Here is a 9,306-nt window from a genome sequence, read left to right as displayed (position 1 = left end):
CTCGCCTAGTGGTTGCCTTCCACTCAAGAGTCTATTATTATTATTATTATAGGTTTGGAGTTCGCGGGTTCGATTCCCACAATCGGCAAAAAAATATTTCAACATGTTACTTTGAAGGTTTTTGAATGGCACACAAACAGACAGAGAGACAAGCTAAACTCATCCGAGTTAAACATGGACCCTGCTTCGTTCGGTGAAACCTACATCATACACGTGCAACTTCAAAAATGGTCATGTTACTACAGTAAACAGTACACATATGATTATTATTATTATAAGTTATTCATATCATAGGGTGAATCGCCGATCGCCGGCCTTAGTCATATTATTATCAATATTATATTAAGTATGTATGTTTTCATGTACATAATTAAATACATATGTATGTACATGGATATGGACATACTAAATATTATGCTGTTATTAATAGCGACTGGATATGGATAAGCCATATTTATGTTTGTTTTGGCCTCTTATGACACGTTTTGATGAATCTTCAACCTCACAACAAAATAATGACATGAAATTGTGTTTTTAGAGTGAGATGGGGTAAATTTAAGACAGGATTATTTTTGGAGACTCCTATTCACCTTTAAGGTCAGAAACAAATAAAATTAAATTTCACAGAAAAATGATAGTGTTTTTAGTGTGATTTGGGGTAAGCTTGAAGCGGAGGTATTTTTGAGATCCCTCCTCTAAATGTCGTATGTTCCTACTTTAGGGGCCTAATTACTTAGTAAAGAACTGTTTGGTCATGATGATCATGTAGGTAGGTACTTCAGTTCTTCGGTAGGTAGTCCATTCTTTATTGGTACCTATGTCATTTGAAAACCTTTTGAAGATTTGAAGGTGAGCCTCAAATTTCCCTCGAAAAGTGTCTCAGAATTGCCCCAACCTACCCGACCCAATTTCATTATAATGTTGACTAAATATTATACCGAGTGTTCCTCCCTTCCTCTTCCTCTCATACTGCCTCGTGCTTGAAAAATAATTATGTATTTCTATGTCTGTTTATGTATTTAACCAACAATGTACTTTATATCGTGTTTCTATCACGACAATGTAACCTCATGTAAAAAAAAAAAAGATAATAGTATCTACCTAATAAAAGAAGTTGGGAAAAGTTAATCTTAAAAAAACTTGGAAGCGACTATCGATGGCGCCGACTATCGATAGTTCTCCTCCTCTATGTACTATGTACCTACTTGGGTTGTAATAAAAAATTCTAGTGCTTTTTTTATAACCTCTTCCCCCTCTATACACAGTGAGTGCCCTCTATCAAACCTATTAGAAAAAAAAGTAATATCGTTGTCCCAAGATACCTACAAACAAACAGAATGACATAGATACCTACCTACCTAATGGTTAGGTATGTAGCTATGTATTCGAGTTAGGTTTTCGTTACCTATACCTATACTTATAGTAATATCGTTGTCCCAAGATACCTACAAACAAACAGAATAACATATAGATACCTACCTATCTAATGGTTAGGTATCTAGCTATGTATTCGAGTTAGGTTTTCGTTACCTATACTTACCTATGTCTATATTTTTATAATTACAGGTATTCTGTGTTTCGTGCGAGGTATAGGGTATACTCACCCAAGTACTTCCCAGGAAAAAGTAATATCGTTGTCCCAAGATACCTACAAACAAACAGAATGACAAAGATACCTACTTACCTAATGGTTAGGTATGTAGCTATGTATTCGAGTTAGGTTTTCGTTACCTATACTTATCTATGTCTATATTTTTATAATTACAGGTATTCTGTGTTTCGTGCGAGGTATAGGGTATACTCACCCAAGTACTTCCCAGGAAAAACAATTACCTATGTCTATATTTTTATAGTTACAGGTATTCTGTGTTTCGTGCGAGGTATAGGGTATACTCACCCAAGTACTTCCCGGGAAAAACAAGTCAAGTTATGTAGGTACCTATGTAGATTGTAGGTACATACCTAGAATATACATAAATAGCTAGCTAGCTAGGTAGATATTTACTATGACAATCATAATACATCATACTGCCGTGCTAAGCGAAAAAGCGTAAGTAAAATAAAAAAATCGAATTTTTGGTGACCTATGTAGATTGTAGGTACATACCTAGAATATACATAAATAGCTAGCTAGCTAGCTAGGTAGGTATAGATATTTACTATGACAATCATAATACATCATACTGCCGTGCTAAGCGAAAAAGCGTAAGTAAAATAAAAAAATCGATTTTTGGTGCCAAATGGTTCCTATGATCCTATAGGTATTTTTTTTTCTTTTTTTTTTTCTCCTAAACCCCTTAAAACCACTAAAACGTGTTGCCGTATGTTCAAAACGTATGTTTGCCGTATAGATTAAAATCTTTAAACTCGATTTCCCGAAAGTAGGGTTTTTTGACATACGGCGTTTTGGCTTAGCACGGCAGAATAGGTGTCCTATTTTAAGATCGTACGCAACATACAGTAGGTATAGAAAAGAGAGAGAGAGAGAGAGAAAAGTAGGAGGGAAAGAAGAAAGATATAGGTAATAGAGGAGAGAGAAAAGGAAGAAAGAATGAGACAGAAAGGGAGAAGAGAGAGAGAGAAAGGAGGAGAGGAAGAGAGAGAGAGTAAAACGGGAGAGAGAGAGAGAAATACGGGGGGAGGAGGAGGAAGGGGAGAGAGAGGAAAAAAGAGGGGGGAGAGGGAGAGGAGAGGAAATTGTTTGTGGAAAAAATGGTCACAGAATAACAAGTAGTGCAATTTGATAGCATTAGAAAATATCGAACACCATTGAGGAGAGAGAAAAGGAAGAAAGAATGAGACAAAGGGAGAAGAGAGAGAGAGAAAGGAGGAGAGGAAGAGAGAGAGAGAGAGAGAGAGAAATACGGGGGAGGAGGAGGAAGGGGAGAGAGAGGAGAGGAAATTGTTTGTGGAAAAAATGGTCACAGAATAACAAGTAGTGCAATTTGATAGCATTAGAAAATATCGAACACCATTTTATGAAAGAACATCAAAATAACAAATTAAACTGTAGAAGTAGTACAAATAAAATGCATTATTATACCGTGTGGTCCAGTTTGGAAACTTTGAACAATATTAGGATTATTAAGGATAGAGTCTAGAAAAAATAAAAACTTGGGGCAGGCACTCACGCTCCAAAAAGTCCAACCTGTCTGTCACACGATACGAATGTTTCTTCGTCCGAAGTTAGGTACCTACTTACAATTTTTCCGAATTGCCTCCGAATCTTTCGAATAATCCGAATTTTTCATGGGCGATTCCGAGATGAGTCCATAACATACCAACCTAGAAATCGGAATCTTTTTCCGCCAAACTTTTGACCCACCCAGAGTAAAAAATAAAAAAAACCTGAGTTCCAATAGAGAAGGAAGATTTTTTCCAAGTCACTAAATAAATTATCTTTTCATATTCATTTTCTTTCACACAGTCCAAAAATATTTTTTAGTCCATTGAAACGTTTCCAAAGTGCACAACTTTGAAATAGTAATAATAATAATACCGAACCATTCAATATCAAAACATAATACTTAGGTACCTACCTAGCATAACAGTCATTCTTTCAAAGTTTTCTCCCTCCCTCTCTCTCTCTCCCTCTCCCTCTCTCTCTCCCTCTCCCTCTCTCTCTCTCTCCCTCTCTCTCTCTCTTTCTCTCTCTTTCTCTCTCCTTCTCTCTCTCTTTCTCTCTCTCTCTCTTTCTCTCTCTCTCTCTCTTTCTTTCTCTCTCTCTCTCCCTCACTCTCACTCTCCTCACCCTCTCATTCTTTCTCCCTCTATCTCTCTCTCCCTCATCTCTCTTTCTCCCTTTTCCTTTCACTCTCTCTCCTTTCCTCCTTCCTCTTTCCTATTTCTCTACGAATTTTCCATTATAAATTATTCGTAACGAGGCAGAGAGCCTCTTCATAACTTTTGCTGGTTTCACAGAACAAGGCAAAGGCAGGGTCTAGGTCTAGTAAGTGGGTACTTGCATAATAAGCGCGGCATATACGAGCAAAAGCATAGGTAGCAAAAGCAAAATCATAGGAATAGACCTACAAAAGTTAAAACACACTCGACTCACTTGAGGACGACAAACCGTTCGAGATATTTGTATTTTGTATACAACTTTTTTGACATCAGGTGATCAGGGGATCCCAAAACGGATATTTCCAACCACAACCATTTCCCGATTTTGAAAATTTGGACCGATTGCAATACTTTCATTACTATAAAACACACTCGACTCACTTGAGGACGACAAACCGTTCGAGATATTTGTATTTTGTATACAACTTTTTTGACATCAGGGAATCCCAAAACGGATATTTCCAACCACAACCATTTCCCGATTTTGAAAATTTGGACCGATTGCAATACTTTCATTACTAGTATAGCTCGCTATACTGTAGTAATAGAAAGTAAAAAAACTAATATGAAAAGAGGAAACAAATAATAACAAACGATAAACCATAAACAATAACAAACAATACCTACGTAAACTGTAAAAACAGGTGGAATTCATTTTGAAATCCCTAACTATAACTACTTACTTAACTATTTTAACAGTAAAAAAACATTGGAAAATGTCTAAACATTGGAAAATGACGTCTATTGTTTAGATATCTTACCTTTCTTATTTCCTCAGATCCGATATAGAATATTGAAGGCATCCTGGGACTCGGACTTCACAGATACAAGTACTCTTACTTAGTAGAGGACAACAGCAATTATTCCATTACATATATACATAGGTAAGTAGGTATTTCCAATTCCAAAGAAGAAATTCCAGTTATGTATTCCCACAATGGCCACAATACATTTCATTTTATTTAATTGAAATAAGAAGGTAGGTAGGAAAACAAAACCTAATGAAATTAAGCCAATCCAAGGGTTACTTAAATTGTAAGTATGAGGGACTTTTCAGTCCTATGCTGGTCTACTCTTACTTAGTAGAGGCCAACAGCAATTATTCCATTACATATTATATACATAGGTAAGTAGGTATTTCCAATTACAAAGAAGATATTCCAGTTACTTATGTATTCCCACAATGGCCACAATACATTTCATTTTATTTAATTGAAATAAGAAAAGGTAGGTAGGAAAATAAAACCTAATGAAATTAAGCCAATCCAAGGGTTACTTAAATTGTAAGTATGAGGGACTTTTCAGTCCTATGCTGGTAGTATATACAAGGTATGTAGGTATATTCTATTCTATTCTAACTCTTAAGTTTAAACTCGTGTAATCCCGCCCAATAATCCATACCTATCCATTCTCTATGACTGACCACGGGGAATTCCCGCATCAACCTTACAATACAAACATCTAAACCGGACGCAACGTAAGTAGGTAGATACTAAGTACATACAGGGTGTTCAACCTAGAAGTGCCCCATTGGAAATCAACCCATAAAATCAGTTTTTGACCCATAAAAATTTCCAATTCATTTTTCGAGTCCACTAAGCATTCTTCCTTACGAAACTTTAGACGAGGAATCGAGTGGTGTAACTTTCAATGCACGGACCCAATCTGCTTCTGCTCAGGCCCTGAAGCTGACGGGCCGCGACGGGCGTATCAGTTCTATTTGATAGGAGGGGGCTGGTCTGAGAATGCTTGAACACCGTCCGGGGCCTTGTCTCCGAGGATACTTAATCATGAAATTCTAGATTCCCGGGCCTTAACGAAGGCACAGTCGTGATTGATAAGAAAAGGGGTTTGATAGAGGGAACTGTATACTGTAACTGCCAAGGTCTGTCTTATCGTCCCGAAATCAAAGAAAGAAGGAAGACAGGATAGGAGTGCCAAGGTCTGTCTTATCGTCCCGAAATCAAAGAAAGAAGGAAGACAGGATAGGAGAAAGCCAGCCGTTCCGAGAACGAGCATTATCCGTTTATAATAGAATGCGCCCCGGGCTGGCATCGAACCCGCAAATTTACAAGGCAGACGCGCTACCAACCAAGCTAACTAGTCTCTAGGCTGGCCAGTGGCCTTACCTATCAACTACCGAGAGTTCCGAGGGATTCTACCAACCTATTTAGATTCATAGTTTGATGATAAATGACCACTATTTATCTACCATCTTTTACCTAAATAACCACAGAAATAATGTCTCCACTAATTAAACATTGTAATCGTAATTATTATTCGTAATGCACAAATTAAAGTATGTATGTATTAAAAAGAATGACGAGCAAAAATTGTACGAATGAATTCAATGAATCACAATCTAGTTAATCTCTCAAAATTCATCAGAATTTGAAGAAGAAAAAAATCTGGAGTGAACATCACACGACTTTCTATTACATTTTGCGGAATACGTATTTGAAAAAGTAATAAAAAAATAAAAGGGAAATTTGTTGACACAGGGGAGTATCGAACCCGCAACTTCTCAACTGTAGGTAAGTCAGAGAGTGCTAAAAGTAGCACCATTCGATTCCGCATGAAAAATCACATGGGATCAACTATTCACTTGCTCATTTGGTAACGGTTCACGAATAAAAGGGAAATTTGTGACACAGGGAAGTATCGAACCCGCAACTTCTCAACTGTAAGTCAGAGAGTGCTAAAAGTAGCACCATTCGATTCGGCGTGAAAAATCACATTGATTAGAATATTCACATCCGAATGATCAAATGTTTTCGATGTCTCTTAGCGTTTACGAAATAAGGGTTAAGCAACAATGACTTTGGTTAATATCAGGATGGGTGACGATCCGATTTTTACCAAATTGTTACAGTAGCGTCCTTGGAACACACCAGTATATCACACCAAATTTCATCGCTTTACGACAAAGCGTTCTTGAGATATTTTGTATACAACCTTTTCCACGAAATGAGGGTTAAGTAACAATGACTTTGGTTAATATCTGGATGGGTGATTATCCGTTTTTAAATAAAATGCGCCCCGGGCTGGCATCGAACCCGCGAATTTACAAGGCAGACGGGCTACCAACCAAGCTAACTAGGCTCTAGGCTGGCCAGTGGCCTTACCCATCAACTACCGAGAGTTCCCAAGGGATTCTACCAACCTATTTAGATTCATAGTTTGATGATAAATGACCACTATTTATCTACCATCTTTTACCTAAATAACCACAGAAATCATAATGTCTCCACTAATTAAACATTGTAATCGTAATTATTATTCGTAAAGCACAAATTAAAGTAGGTATTAAAAAGAATGACGAGCAAAAATTCTACGAATGATTCGAATGAATCACAATGTAGTTAATCTCTCAAAATTCATCAGAATTGGAAGAAGAAAAAAAATCTGCTGTGAACATCACACGACTTTCTATTACATTTGCGGAATACGTATTTGAAAAATAAAAAAATAATAAAAAAATAAAAGGGAAATTTGTTGACACAGGAGAGTATCGAACCCGCAACTTCTCAACTGTAAGTCAGAGAGTGCTAAAAGTAGCACTATTCGATTCGGCGTGAAAAATCGCATGGGATCAACTATTCACTTGCTCATTTGGTAACGGTTCACGAATAAAAGGGAAAATTGTCGACAACCCGCAACTTCTCAACCGTAAGTCAGACAGTGCTAAAAGTAGCACCATTCGATTTGGCGTGAAAAATCACATTGATTAGAATATTCACATCCGAATGACCAAATGTTTTCGATGTCTACGCGTTTACGAAATAAGGGTTAAGCAACAATGACTTTGGTTAATATCAGGATGGGTGACTATCCGATTTTTACCAAATTGTTACAGTAGCGTCCTTGGAACACACCGGTATATCACACCAAATTTCATCGCTTTACGACAAACCGTTCTTGAGATATTTTGTATACAACCTTTTCCACGAAATGAGGGTGAAGTAACAATGACTTTGGTTAATATCTGGATGGGTGATTATCCGTTTTTTACCAAATTGTTACAGTCGCGTCCTTGGACCATACCGGGATAGCATACCAAATTTCTCTACGACAAATCGTTCTTGAGATATTTTGTTCACAACTTTCTACTTTTTCCCATTTAAACCTGTAGTACGTAACGTAAAATAGGTACCTATTTATGTACCTTAAAAAAATAATATAATGTAAGTAGGTAAGTATAATAGGCTGGTGGTATTGGTATTATTCAATTCAGAACAACAACAAAACAAAAAAAAACTTCTTGATTATTTTTTTTACAAAATACAAACAAAAAAAAACACTTTGTTTACTTTATTAATTCAACACAATTCAACTGATTAAATAATTCAATAATTAATTAGTAATTAAATTCTGGAGCTTGCAGGTTTTGACATGATACCCCTCATATACCATGCAAGTCAGTCATAGGTTATAGTGATTATAGTACATATCGAGATGCCTTGAACACCTGGAGATAATGAGATATACGTACCTATGTACGGACAAATTTAATGTCTTCAATCATCAATGCTGAACACATTATCTATACTAATCTATGGGCAAGTCCTATAATAATATTATTGCCTTATTTATACATACTGTCGAGTACAACTGCGGGTAGTTCCATTACGAATCTTTTTCCTTATGTGGAATTGTGGACACGGGAGGTCTACACTCTACACAACTCTAGAGTCTGTTCTATACTATACTACACTATTCTACAGTCTGTAGTAAATAGAGTAAAATATAGAGGAACTCTACCCTAGGCACTTAAGTAACTTGGCTGCTTAAGCAACCTCCTCAACCTCCTGATTCCTGAGAATGAGAACCTAGGGAAGATCATATCATAATTATCATGAAGAGCCCAAGGCAAGAAATGTGAGGGTATAGGTATTTTTACTTCCAGGAAGAGTCCACTGCAAGATAACTAAAATAGCCAGCCACCTATTCAAGAAAAACCCATCTCTTACAAAACAATTACGCGATTACGACCCGTTTTGACCATTGTGTGAACGTACCTTCAGGATTTTCTCACTTATTGATCGTGTAAACGAGTCCCTTTTTCGCTTTCGCACAAATACTAAACACTCATTCAATGCAGAATGCACAATATCTCAAGGTGCATAAGCAGCAGACTGCATGTTTGCTTGCATAATGCAAGTCTGTTGTACGTATGCTGTTCTCCCATTACAACGCTTAAAGCACCATGATGGCAATGTTATGTGGTTTTTTATACGTTTTTATTTTATTATGTTCCGGTAGATTCGCAAAGCACTCTACCGTGTCAATAGCCTCGCGTTGTAGTAGAGAGGGCAGGGGTTCGAAACCTGGGGGAGGTGGAATAGGGAGGGGCCCGAGTCTTTTTTCCCCCCACAAGTTTGAAACAGGGATTTGTGACAACGGAGATCTTATCTTCCCAAAATTGAGGACAGAAGGAAGACCGGATAGGAGAAAGCCAACCGT

At 37.1% G+C, this 9,306-nt stretch overlaps 1 protein-coding gene across 1 annotated transcript in view; it reads right to left on the bottom strand.

The window, feature by feature from the left end:
• Positions 1-4,702, bottom strand: part of LOC113466656 — a 62,276-nt gene extending 57,574 nt beyond the window's left edge. Inside the window, exon 1 of the mRNA XM_026822238.1 lies at positions 4,605-4,702. The gene's annotated coding sequence lies outside the window, so the exon portion shown is untranslated. The remainder of the gene's footprint in view (positions 1-4,604) is intronic.
• Between the last annotated feature and the right edge of the window lie 4,604 nt (positions 4,703-9,306).

This window comes from Diaphorina citri, unplaced genomic scaffold, assembly GCF_000475195.1.
Source record: "Diaphorina citri unplaced genomic scaffold, Diaci psyllid genome assembly version 1.1 scaffold308, whole genome shotgun sequence".
NCBI classification, from domain to species: Eukaryota; Metazoa; Arthropoda; class Insecta; order Hemiptera; family Psyllidae; genus Diaphorina; species Diaphorina citri.
The sequence above is the reverse complement of the archived record's forward strand: the minus strand, read 5'-3'. Positions and strand labels throughout refer to the sequence as shown.